At 39.7% G+C, this 12,752-nt stretch overlaps 1 protein-coding gene across 7 annotated transcripts in view; it reads left to right on the forward strand.

Annotated features, from left to right (window-relative positions):
• LOC141578001 (uncharacterized) overlaps positions 1–12,752 on the forward strand; it is a 147,862-nt gene that overhangs the window by 107,508 nt on the left and 27,602 nt on the right. For all 7 annotated transcript variants that reach the window (XM_074366440.1, XM_074366441.1, XM_074366442.1 and 4 more), the window contains 5 exons: positions 5,319–5,504; positions 6,058–6,114; positions 6,264–6,471; positions 7,391–7,450; positions 7,981–8,201. The gene's annotated coding sequence lies outside the window, so the exon portion shown is untranslated. The remainder of the gene's footprint in view (positions 1–5,318; positions 5,505–6,057; positions 6,115–6,263; positions 6,472–7,390; positions 7,451–7,980; positions 8,202–12,752) is intronic.

The raw sequence follows: 12,752 nt of genomic DNA on the forward strand, positions 1-12,752 counted from the left end.
TTTTTTGAAATGCTTGTTTTATTGTGGTTTGAATGAATGTTTAAAATTTCTGGATTTTAATGTTTAGAACATGCTGATTTATGAGAACCGTTAAATACCTGATTGTTCTTTGGTCCTTGTTTTTGGGGAACCCTATTGAATTCTGTTGTCTGTTAAAGAGGGAAATGCTTCCTCTAGCCTGCAGATCATTAAGTGAATGGTTTGCAGTGTGCCTTTAAAATTATTTGAATGCATTGAGCATGTTTGTCCAGTGAATTCTGAATTAACTCATTCTATTGACTTTGCTTTTGTTCTGTGGCTTTTGCTCCTCTCCACAAGAATTTGAATTCTCTGTTGCAATTTGTATACGTGTTCTTAACAGGGGAAGAAATTTTGCATTTTTACAGAGGTGGCTTTTCCTATCCCCTCTGAATGCCTTCTATAATTGATACAATAGTAATCTGTTATTGCAGTGCATAATTCTTTCATAAACTATTTTTTGGCATAATCAGAAACAATGACAAAGAATGATAATAAAAAATATGAAAAACTTCCTTCCTTTGAAGAATAGAAATCAGTTGGTCAGGCTCACGCATGCTTTGTGCCTGACACACTTACTCTCATGTCATTGTGTATCATGATTCGGAGATGGAGTTGATCCTGGTTTATAGATTTTTGTTTTAGCATTTGTGTTGAATTCTTTCTGCAGGCTGATGTTTCCTGTTGGTTTTGTGGAAAGAGTAGAAGGGAAACAAATACTTTATTTTGTATTCGGGAGGCCTGAGTTGATGAGAAAAATGTTGAGGGTGGGCTGAGGAAAAGAGTGACACTCCCTCTCTTCCCGGCTGAAATTGATAAACAAAGAAATCAATTAAGTGTATCGGTATTTGACCAATAGAAGTTAGAGAGCCCAAAATGACTAGATATGACCAATGGAAATTACTGAATTCACCTGCAGAATTATGTGCTTTACCAAGTAGAAGCAACTTAGAGCAATCAGAAAAATCAGTAATATGATGAGATATAAAAGGAATATTATATCTTTTATTTCTGAAACTTTTCTACGGTAAGTTGTGTAGAGCTAAAATTAAGTTTCAAGCACCAGGAGTTAAGAGTGTGGGTTGTTCTGTAGGATCGTTATTCACGGATGTGCCTAGACCCTGCTAGAGTGGCTGAAGATGGCAGGAAAAGACCCAGAGGCAGGATTTGTCATCCTAGGGTGTCCTCAATAATGGTTCCATGTGGGAGCCCATGATTGGTTTAACAAATTGTAACACACTCCAGCCGCATGTGAACTTTAAGAAGAAAAATATATGCTTAGAAACTGCTTTGCAAGCAAGTGCCTGTACATCCTCACTCCAGTCTCCTTGCATTAAAAAGCAGAGACAATGCTTTGCTTGCATATTTGAGCTTTTAGATTGCACTCTGCTGGTTGCAAAGCAAGGGCCGAGGCCCTCAGCTATAAACGCTGAGCTTGTGTGCTGTTAGATAGTCTATGATCCACAGAACAAGGACCTGGCTGGTCTGGAGGTCTGCTTTGTAATTCACATGTCTAAAAATGGATCTTGTTCCCCTCACTCCATGACTTCTCTAAAGATACACTAATCCTTTGTACTCATTGTGTATTCTACAATCTCTGCTTCATACTGTCTTTCCCGAAGTTCCTATTACTATCACACAACTGTTAATGAATTTTTCCTTTGATTATACACAATAAATAAGGGTGCAATTGAGAGGCTCGTGGAGTTGGCTCCCTACTCCCTCTCGATTTCTTCACTTTTTCCACAGAGACTTGAATAATCATTCCATGTCGGTAAGACTTCTGCCAGCCAACCCACAGTTCCAGGTGAGAAGGATGCAGGTTTATCTCTCCTACCCGATGGAGAGAGAGGAGAGAATTGAGATATGCTCCCCCATGGTCCCTTCCTGTCCCACGGCCACTGCAGTTCACCTGCAGCCTTCTGGCCTCTGCTCAGAGGGCCTATGTCCCTGGACTGACTGCAGCATTTTCTTCCCTTGTCAAAATTTCCTGTGCCTTTCAGAAGTTGGTCTCCTCTGCAATTCAACCCTGGCAGATGTGATGGTGGTCAGCGTGCTGGTGGGCAGTCCTTTGGGGACACCCAGGAGACATGCTGATTCTCCTGATCCTCTCAATCGGGGTTACAGAACAGTCGAGCACCGAAGGAAGCCCATTCACATGAAGTCAACAGAGCATTTTATCACTTTCATTTTATTTTTAAATTTTCAGTGGAGAAATTATTTGTAGCAAACTGTTCCAGATATTCGGCCGCCTGCTTTCCTCACCACCATTTCCTTGTTGGCTCTGGTGCTTGTTTTAAAAACCAGGTTTCTTCTCTGGTCATTTTTAGCACCTGGGCTTGCCGAATCCTTGATCTGCATTTGAAGCAGAATGCTTCTTCCTGATGTGAAACTGATTTTCCTATTTCTGAATATTTCGTGTACACTCAGCAACTGTTTCAAGTGAAATGCTCTTGTCCAATTTCGGTTAACTCACATTTGCTGATCTCCTACTTTCATGCTGAGGGCAGTTTGTTCTTCCTCTAATAAAAGTTAGCAATTTGCATTTACTAGGGGAGGTACTGGGCCGAGGTGCTTTTTTTCTTACCAGTTTTAATACAATTCACCCATTTAAATATACATTCGTTTTTACTCTATGCCCAGAATTGTGCATCCCATTTAATCTTAGAATATTTTCATTCCCCCAAGAGGAAGCCCCGTATGCATAAGCAGTCATTCCCATCTTCCCCATCCTCCCCCAGCCCCAAGGAGCCACTCTTCTCTCTCTGTGGATTTGCCTGTGCTGGACATTTCATTTAAATCGAGTCACTTCATGTAAGTGGAACCGTCTATTGTGACTGAATTATTTCACACTGAGTAACGTTATCAAAATTTGTCCACGTTGTGGCCTGGGTCAGTACTCTATGCTTTGCTTTGCTGAATAATATTCCACTGTATGGCTGGGCCCCACTGTTTACCCATTCATCAGGTGATAGGCAATTGAGTTGTTTCTGCTTTTTGGCTGTGATGTGTAGCGTCGCCATGAACATTCCTGTAGGAGTTTTTATGTGGACATTTGTTTTCAGTTCTCTTACGTTTGTGCCCAGACAGCAGAGTTGCTGGGTCATTCAGAAACCAAATGTTCAACTCTCTGAGGACCTGCCAGGCTGTTTTCCAAAGTGGCCATGTTGTGTTACGTCCTCACCAGCAAGGGCTGATCGGTCCGCTTCCTCTGTGTCCTTATTAGTGCTTGTTACTCTTTTTTTTATTATAACCTATTGTAGTGAGTGTGAAGCGGTTTCTCCCAGTGGTTTTGACTTGATTTCCCTTACAGCTAATGATATTGAACATCGTTTCATTGTGCTTATTGGCCATTTGTATATTTTCCTTGAAAAATACCATTTCAGATCCTTTATTCACCTTTTAATTGAGTTGCCTTTTTATTGTTGAGTTGTAGGAGGTACTTTTTTTTTTATAGATACAAATTCCTTATCAGATAAATGATTAGAAAAAATTTTCTCCTGTGTGTTGTTTTTTCACTTACTGGATGGTGCCCTTTGAAGCAAAGTTTTAAATTTTGATGAACTCCAATTTATCTCTGTTTTCTTTGTTCCTTGTGCTTTTGGGGTATTATTTAAAATCTGAGGTATTTTATTTAAAATTTTATATATAAAATAACTTAATTCGTAGGACCGTTCTAGGAGATGGGTGCGGTTGTTGTCCCCAGTGTATGGATAGAAGACTGAGATGCAGAAAATTTCTCTGAAATATCAGTTTCACAGCTACCCAGTGCTGTGGGAGTTCAGACACTCATGTTCGTCCCAAACATCTGTGATCCTCACCACCATGCTCCACTACTTCCTGGAATCGTTAATGAAAACGTCTTTCCTTTTTTGATTCCTTGTTAGTTTGTTTTCACATTGGGGACCTCATCTCCTCATTTTCCTTTCGGATATCAGTGTAGACTTATTTTAGGTCTCATGTAGGCAGAAGCATTTCTATCAGTTAACATCTTTATTACTCACTCTCCAGTGATGATTGTTGCTAGTTGACCTAATCAAGTCATGCTTAAGTCTTTCCTTCTCATGACACTAAAAACAGTCATGACTTACAGAATGCTAAAAGCAGAAAGTACTTGATTGATTTTATTTTGCTACCCAATCAAACCAATCAAATAAAAAGCCGCTGTTGACACAGAATATAAGCCCTCCAGAATAGGGTCACTGTCTTCCTTGTGTTTCATTTATTTGGTCACAGTGTCTGCATAGTGCCTTGCTGTTCACCAGTTTGTTAGGAAACGGTGCTCGTGAATCATTGTAAGGACAGAATTTTGACAAGAGACTGTGTTGTTCATTTCACAAGGGAAAAGATAATATAGAAATACTGCTCAGATCTATTTTAAAATTAAGCTTGGAATTTTGAGAACAATTCAAGAAACCATACAAAGATTTTTCCCTAATTTTAGATCTATCTTAGACACATTATGGTTACATAGCAGAGTTACTTATCAAGTAGATTTGACAAGAGGAGTGTATTATTGATTTTTTGTTTTAGTTGAAATATTCTATCTGGGATAAATGAATCAGTGCCTATAAATGAACAAATATGTTTGTATTTCTATGCAACATGGGAGCAGACTTCATATGTTTCTATATAATATATATGACTGTGTGTTTTAATTTGTCTGTCAGTGTTTTTATAGTTTTTCAGCAATGTTGTAACATTAGAATTCTAAGAAATTCACTCCCGATACTACTGCAGTTTGTACTGTGTATCCTGTCTTATGTATGGGATTCCACTGTCCCCTAAGTGAGGAATTTCCTCTCCTATTGAGTTAGAAGCAGATTTAAAGGAACTGTGATTTCTAGGCTTTTGCTCTCCATGTGTTTGCACTTGGGTGTCAATCACAATTTTCCCTTTCTTGAGTTTTCATTGTTCAATTAGAATTTTTGAAAATAACTATTAATATGTTTCACTAGTCTCCCTAGAAACTTGATGTTTTTGTGCTTTTCAGTTTTCAATTTATGAAAATTGTAAATGCACACTTGTTTTTAAGTAGTCCTTTTTCACTAGATATTTGTTTACCTCTTTATAGTTAAAATAAGTTTTTTTCCCAATGAATGAATCACTGTGCATGTTTTACAAGATACCTTACTTTTTATTTTTCTTATTCTAACAGGTATATTCATTGTACAGAATTTTGAAAATAAGGATAAACCCAGTAATAACTTAAAAATGGCCTCTAATCTCACCTGGAGATACAGTTGTAAGGTTTGAAATTGAGAATTACAAGTCCTCTCATGTTTTTCTTCTTTTTCAAGTACGTTTTGGTTACTGAGTCCCTCGAATTCCCATATGAATAGTAGCAGCAACTAGTCAGTTACTGCAGAGGAGCCCGCTGGGATTGTGATCGAGACCACGTTGAGTATACAGATCGCTCTGGGGAGCACTGCCATCCCAAGAGCGCTGTCATCTGATACAGGAATGTGCGTGGTGTGTCTGTCCAGGTATTTAGGTCTTCTTTAATTTTTTTCAACAATGCGTAGAGTTTACATAGTATTATTTTACCTTATTTTTTTGCCTTTATACTGAGTACAATTGTGCAAGGTACCAGGATCAGAATTGTATTATAGCCCCGCCACTTCCTGCCACCATGTACGCTGCACTCTTGCTTTGCCCTGTGTAAAATCTTGCACAAAATAGGACCTAAGTAACTCTCTCTTGAATGAATGATTATATGATTGCTGGATGATGCTGGAGAGTCCTTGTGATGATGTCTTTTTCCCAGACTTTCCCCTCTTCTTAACTATGCCTTTTCTCTACCTTTCCTTCAGCCTGGGTTTCAGCCTGCCTGTGGCATTGATTTTCCCTGAGTGTGGACTCTTCCTTTCACTAGTTCACGATAATGTTTCATGCGGGCTATGAAAATTTGCTAGATGTCAAGAAATAGCAAATTCACTGCATGCTAGTATTTTTAGTCTGTGGTATTATATTATCCATTGAAATTAAATCAGGCTGACCCCCTGAGCTCTCCCCTGAGCTCTTTTCTCCTTCCTACAGGTGATACTTCTCTGGTTGCTGTCTGTGCCCTTCCCCCAGACTTGGTTTTGGAGTTGAGTAAGTCACCATCAGTGGAGCTCTCTCTTTAAAGATGAAGAGAACATTTGCTCCTTCTCCCTGGTAGGGGACTGGATGAGATGAGGTAACAGATAAAGAATGGAGCCCCATCTCATTCTGACCCCCGCTCTTTCCGTTCCTTTCTCCAGGGAAAAAGAGTACAATTCAAAAATATAAAGATTGTGAGCTAATGAGATAGACAAGACAGCCGAACATTTGTTAAATATCCTTTCATGCCAGAAACAAATGTATTATACACACAAAAAGCACACAAATCACGGTAGTACTGCGGTTACAAACGTGGGTCCGAGTTCGAGTCCTGCTCTGGAGTGACCAGTCCTGTGAGATGGAGAACTGGTAGGTCGGCTTAGCCTCTCCCGGACTTGTTTTCTGTCCTGCAGAGATGGGGCTCGCTAGGCGTCCCTCTCCCGTTGAGGTGCTGTGGGGTGTAAATGGCGCGCCTGAGCAGCCCGAGCACAGCTGCTCATTCCTCGTAAGGGTAGGATAGCATCGCTTTTGCGGTGACAGCTTTATGACCGTCCCGTGTAGACTCTCAGTGCTCCAAAGGGATGCCTTGTGGTTTGGAGATGGGATTCTCACTTCTGTAAATACCCAACGATTGTGTTATTGGGCCGTGCTGATTTGAATCTATTCTTTAGAAAGTACATATTGTAGGTATATTTTTCAAGCATGCATGCTTTTTTCTTTTATTATTTATAGTTCTACCCTCTCATCTCTTGGTGTGACTTTTCATGGAATCCAGGAAACAGTCCTAAGCCACCTGCCTCTTCACACTTCTCCGTGGTGGTTTTCTTCCCTGACTAGAAGAGGGTTCTGCAAAGGAAATTTTCTTTGTTCCCCTTTTCTTGGAGTCACTCTGTCTCCCCAACTCTCACCTATACATCTGTCCATTTCTCTACCCACCGATTCTTTTGACTTGTTCCAAAAAGCATTTCAGGCAGCTTACAGAAGAACAGATACCAAATAAACAGGTGAGAAAATGGGGCCAAGTTCAGACAGCGAGGCTAGGAGGCAAGCCTGTGTGAGAGTTGCAGGCGTGAGACACACGCCTCAGCCCTGTGACTTATAAGATCGACAGCAACAGTGTGCCTGTGGCTCCCAGCAGACACAGGGAAACAGGGTTTGTGGGAGATGCTCACTGGATGTGAAATAAATAAGTGGCTTAGGAGATGCCCAGCCTTTCCAGCTACTAAGGCTTAGGAGAATATTTTGAGTTTCTTCCAAAATCAGAGTATTGCATCTTTTCATTTTTCAGAGTTCTATGTATAGTTGGTTACATTCTATACCTGGAAATTTCTCCAAAACTGCTTCCCACGTGAGTCCCATGGCTCAGGAATGGGGTGGTTCTGCTCATTGACGGGTGTAGGCCAGAAACAGGAAATGACAGCCTCAAAGAAGGCTGGGATTTATCAGTTATGTTTTGTCAGTGCTGTAGATTTCAGATAACGCTTTCACCGTTTCTCTCCATCTGAGGTGGCAGCGTGCTCTCTTAGCAGCATCAGGAGCTCAGGGCCACGGGATGGTGGGGGCTGACTGCACTGCTATCAAGACAGCTGTGCCAGTCACTGCAGGCGTGGTGATTTTACATAGTGCATTTCATGTTCTTTAATAGGTTTCAACAGGTAGTAAATTAACTGAGTTAATTAACATTTAAGAAATATGATGCTTTGTTGAAAAGACAGTTATAGGCAGAATATAAGTTGTGAACACTTTAAAAACGGTTTCATTACTGAAATTTTAGTAGAGAAGATTTAGTTAATCTTATTTACACCTCTCTTCAAAAGTAACAAAGAAACAAGACAGAAAAAGCAGAGGATGATTTCTGTTCTTCCTCTCGGCTTGCAGGTGCCCTCACCTCCAGTGGCATCCATCCAGACACCAGCACTGACACTGGCCGTGCTCAGAACTGCCTCAGCCCTGAAGACACAACTGACAAATAGAAGGGGGCTACGCCCTGTGACAGCAGGTGCTCTCACTTTGTGGGTCCTTATGTAACTGCGCGGTGTTATTCAGGATCGCCCGTTCTACACTGTGTGACGCTGCTGCCGTGTCTCCTAGTTATTTCTGTAAGTACTCGTGTATTTTTTTCAATGTGTGGTACTAGACATCTAAAAATGCTTTTTTCAGATGAAAAATAATGTGTATTTAATATAATAATTCTGAAAAAAGGGACAAAAGGGTCTATCCTGGTCTCACTACTCAGAGATAATAATTAACACTTTAACATCTATTTTCTGTTCTTTTCATCAGTGTGTATTACGTCTGTCATAAAAACCAGCGATCACTCTCTGCCTGTTTACTGTGTGGAGACATCCATTTTCCATTCGGCTTATTACACGTTTTTCTACAGTATTCTCTCTCCCCTGGCATGATCTTTAATGACCAGTATAGCATTCTGTCTTGTGGAGGCATCATCCATTTTACTTCGGACTTAAATAAACTTTTAAATTCCAAGTATATTTAACTGAAATACTGAAAAGAGAACTGTGGTGGTACCGAAAGGCCCCTACATCCCTTCCCCTTTTTTTCCTGAGAGTAAAAACTGCTGACAATGTGGTGTATATATTTCATGACCTTTATGCCTGTCATATATATATACACATACATACATACATGTATATGAGAAATCTATGTATATGTGTGTGTATATATGCTTTATTGAAAAATAAGGCCATACTATATGTTTTGGGCAGCTCGGTATATTCACTGAGGTGTATATCATAGACCTCCTCCCACTCCAGACTCACCCGGTCCTTTCAGATAGAGTAGAGGGGTCTCCTGATGTGCAGTAAATTTGGTCTCTTGTGTAAGGACACCTTTGGTGGGAGAGTACTGTGGACAAGGCCTTGGACCACGCCAAAACGCCTGCCCCTTAGTGCCCACAGCTCGCTTTGATTTACCGCATCATTGTCTTGATGGTGGATACTTAAGTTTTCTCCATTTTCCACTGTCAGAAAGGGTGTTTGACTGGCGTCCTTCTTGTACAAACATTCCTGTGATCTTGTATGAGTATTCCTTTAGTTAAGGTTTTTGGAAATTTAGTCCCTGGATGTGACAATTACATACATCACAGGCTCTTTTCAAGTGACTCTAGAAATTCCTTCTCCTGCGGGGAATGAAAAGATGTAGAATAACTTATGTAACCAATTCTCTATCGCTGGATATGATTTCACTTCAGCTTTTCTTCCCACCATTGTAAACAGTGCTGTGTAAATGCTCTGATGAGTACATCTTTTTGAACTGATTTTTTTCTAAATGAAACGATTCCTAAAATGGATTTCATTCTGTGTACACACATTTTTCAGAGTTTACATATCCATTGACACGTCGTCCTCCAAAAAATCGCTCAGTTTGTTCTCTCAAAGATGGACACAACCTAGAATATTTTTTAAAAACATTTGCCAATATGATGAACAAAATAGCTTTTTCATTGTTTTAGTTTGCACTTGATGACCAGTGAGGTATTGAGCATTTTTCACACATTAGCCATCTGACTTTTAAAAGGTGAATGATCCCTTTTGTCATTTGCACACATTTAAGTGAGGGAGCTTCTTGTTGCTTTGTGACAGCTCTTTGTATGTTATGAACATTAACCCCTTGTCTTCATTAACATGTATCACAGAGCTTTTTCTTGTCATTTCTTGCCTTTCATTTTGTTCAGTAGGTTTATTTTTGTTGTGGCCGAAAATAATCTTAAGACAGTAAATGTCTTCTTTTTGGGTTTTATCCTTTTATTCTTAGAAATACTTTCTTAGAATGGTATATATCTCCTCTGTAGGATTTTTTAATCTCTATGATGGAGATGATAATACTACTTGTTATAGTGAGGAGAAGTTGAATTACTATGAGCAAAGTGTTGTATTTGCTGTTATTAGTACTTTCTAATATTTACATCACTATCTGTAATTTTTCTTGTGGTCATTATGACTGGAATAGAATTTGTTTTTTCCAGGTGATTCTCTGATTGTCCCAAGACAATTATTGAATTCATACTTTGCTCTTTGATTTGAAATCCCACCTGTACAAAATATTTATGTACACTAGAGTCTCTTTTTGAGCTCATGGTTTATTTCTGTCAGTCTTACTTTCTTACTCCAGTGCTATATCTTACTTATTGTAAAAATTTATTTAATATCTGACAGTGCGATTTTTTTTATTCTTTTTTCCATCCCCAATTTTCTTGTCTAGTATTATGACTTTATTATTCCTGAAGAGTTCCAAAATATTTTGTTCAAGTTAAAAAAAACAGATAAGAGCTGTCATGGGATTTTTTAGTAAGTTTTGAATTATCTTTAGGAGAACGTTCATCTTTGCAAAACTGCTTTCCTCCATACAATATGTTGATGTCTCTGCATTCACACTTCTTACTTTACCCCTCAGTACAGTCCTGTGTTTCTCCATGTACAAAATGGGCATTGTTTTTGAGTTTATTCCAGATTATTGTTGATGTTTTTGTTAATTTTGTAAGTGAGAATTTTTTGCTATTATATTTTTTCACTGTTAAAACTGACACCTAGGAAGGCAGATTCAATTTGTAAATACTCACTTTGTAACTTGTCATTTAAAATTGTAAGTATTAAGTACTTGTTACAGAATACTTTCTTTTCTGTTTTTAAAAATTTGTTTCCAAGATTCTCAAAATGGTCATAGCTAAGTAGTATAGGTAGGGAGACAGATGGAGAGAGGTAGTGTGGCTCATGTACAAACTGTGAGCACTTTCATGGCTGCCTTTATGCTGGAAAAGCCACTGAAGAGCCCAGGTAAGACCAGGGGTGTCTTTGTACACACTTGAAAGCCAGCTTTCCTGCCTGTATGGAGAAGCCTAGTGAGTGAGGCAGGTATATGATCAAGGTCGAATGGAGGTTATTGGCTGCACAGAGCACTGTGTCTGTGAGAACAGGAGACCATCGCCATGGGAAATGCTTGGTGCCAGGAACAATGCAGGGAGCTGGGAAGCCTGTCTGTTAAGGATTTTCCAGCCCTGGGAGTGGGAAGATCAGACTCTGCATTCAGATCTGAGTTTGAATTCATCCTCTTTAGTTTACTGGTCCTCTGACTTTTCTCAAGTTATACATCCTCTTTGAACTCCTGTTTTCTTGTCTCTCAAAACAGGAGAATTACGGCCTGCTGCTAGTGTTTGATCAGGGTAAATAATTTGTGTCTTTAAGATGCCATGTACAGTCACAATCTCAGTGAGAAATGGGCTGTCGCCTCTTCTTCTGCAACTCAGTGCTTGACGAGACATGGGGGAAAGCCAGTCCCTAATTTGTGTGTGATGCAAGTAGGAACAAAATTAAAGTCTTGCCTTTCCCTAGTAGTATTCTTACTCCTTTGCTTCATTTACTTCTTTCCTCCATTCCTTTCCCCTTTCCCCTCCTCCATCAAAAGATCCTGGGACTCTCTCAGAACACTAGATTCAAGTTACTTTAAAGGTTGGCTCATCCTCATGAAATGACAGTAACATAAAAAAAATCTGTACACATCCCAGAATGCATTGTATTTGATTTACACACACACACGCTTGCACACAAACACACACACAATCAGGCTACCTCCGACTTGCAGAGGGAGAAGGAACACTTTTTCTGAGTTTTCATTCACTGAGAGTGAGAACAAAGTCTCTTACGCAGACTTTCACCAGCCTTCGTGCATGGTGTTTTTAATTGGATTTCTGCTTTTTGGCCATAGATATAGTATCCTAATAGAAGAGAGAAAGTGAAGACATAGACATTCTGCTGAGATATTGGTGTCATCATATTTGAGTTGGAAAGGGCTTAAGACAGCATAGAGTCGTAACTTTTTATGAGTGAGAATCCATGATGGTGTAACTTGGACAAGAACCTGGGTCTTCTGCCATCTTGTCCATGTGGGTGAAGAGGCAACTGGGTGGGGGATGGCAGGGATCTTTCTTGCTTGAGTTCCATGGTCTTGCTAGTTTTCATTGCTCAGCTGCCTTTAGTTTATGTCCATGAGGCCTCTCATGGGAAGGTCACTCTGTCCTGATAGATTGTTTCTTATCAGCAAAAAGCTCTGGACCCACTCATATTTCCCAGAGTTTTCTGCTGACCTGCTGACACTTTATATAAATGAGACCTAAGAAACTACTGAATATAAAATCCTTATTGTTATCGTTTGCCCTCGAGTTCCATAGGAATGGGGTGTTGTCTCAGGCTGTCTAAAGCTAGTTCTGAACAAAGATAGGGTGATAGGCTGTGCTGCTGGACCTCCACAGTCGAAGGGGATTTCCACCTTAGTTTTTAGAATCAGGCAGATGAGTTCAAATCTTGCCTTTACCAGTAATTCTCTTTGTGACTTGGGGGAGAAACTGTACTTTTTTGTGTCCAATTTTCTTTGTTTGTAAATAAGTTCAGTATTTATTTTAAGGTTTCTGTTTTAGAATTGAATGAGCTAATTCCCTCATTTATACCTAAAATATTGATCGCGTGGTTCTATGCTGGTGTCTTGGAGGTTGATTACTTTGGGACTCGGCAGTGAGAATGGGGGTGGTATACCCCTGGATAATAGAGCTTATATTCCAGGATATGCTTGTAAAAGACTGGATGTGCAGTGAATTTTTAGTAAATATCCACTCCTTTCCTACTCTGCATTGATTGTGT

This window comes from Camelus bactrianus, chromosome 6 (genome assembly GCF_048773025.1).
Source record: "Camelus bactrianus isolate YW-2024 breed Bactrian camel chromosome 6, ASM4877302v1, whole genome shotgun sequence".
Lineage (NCBI taxonomy): Eukaryota > Metazoa > Chordata > Mammalia > Artiodactyla > Camelidae > Camelus > Camelus bactrianus.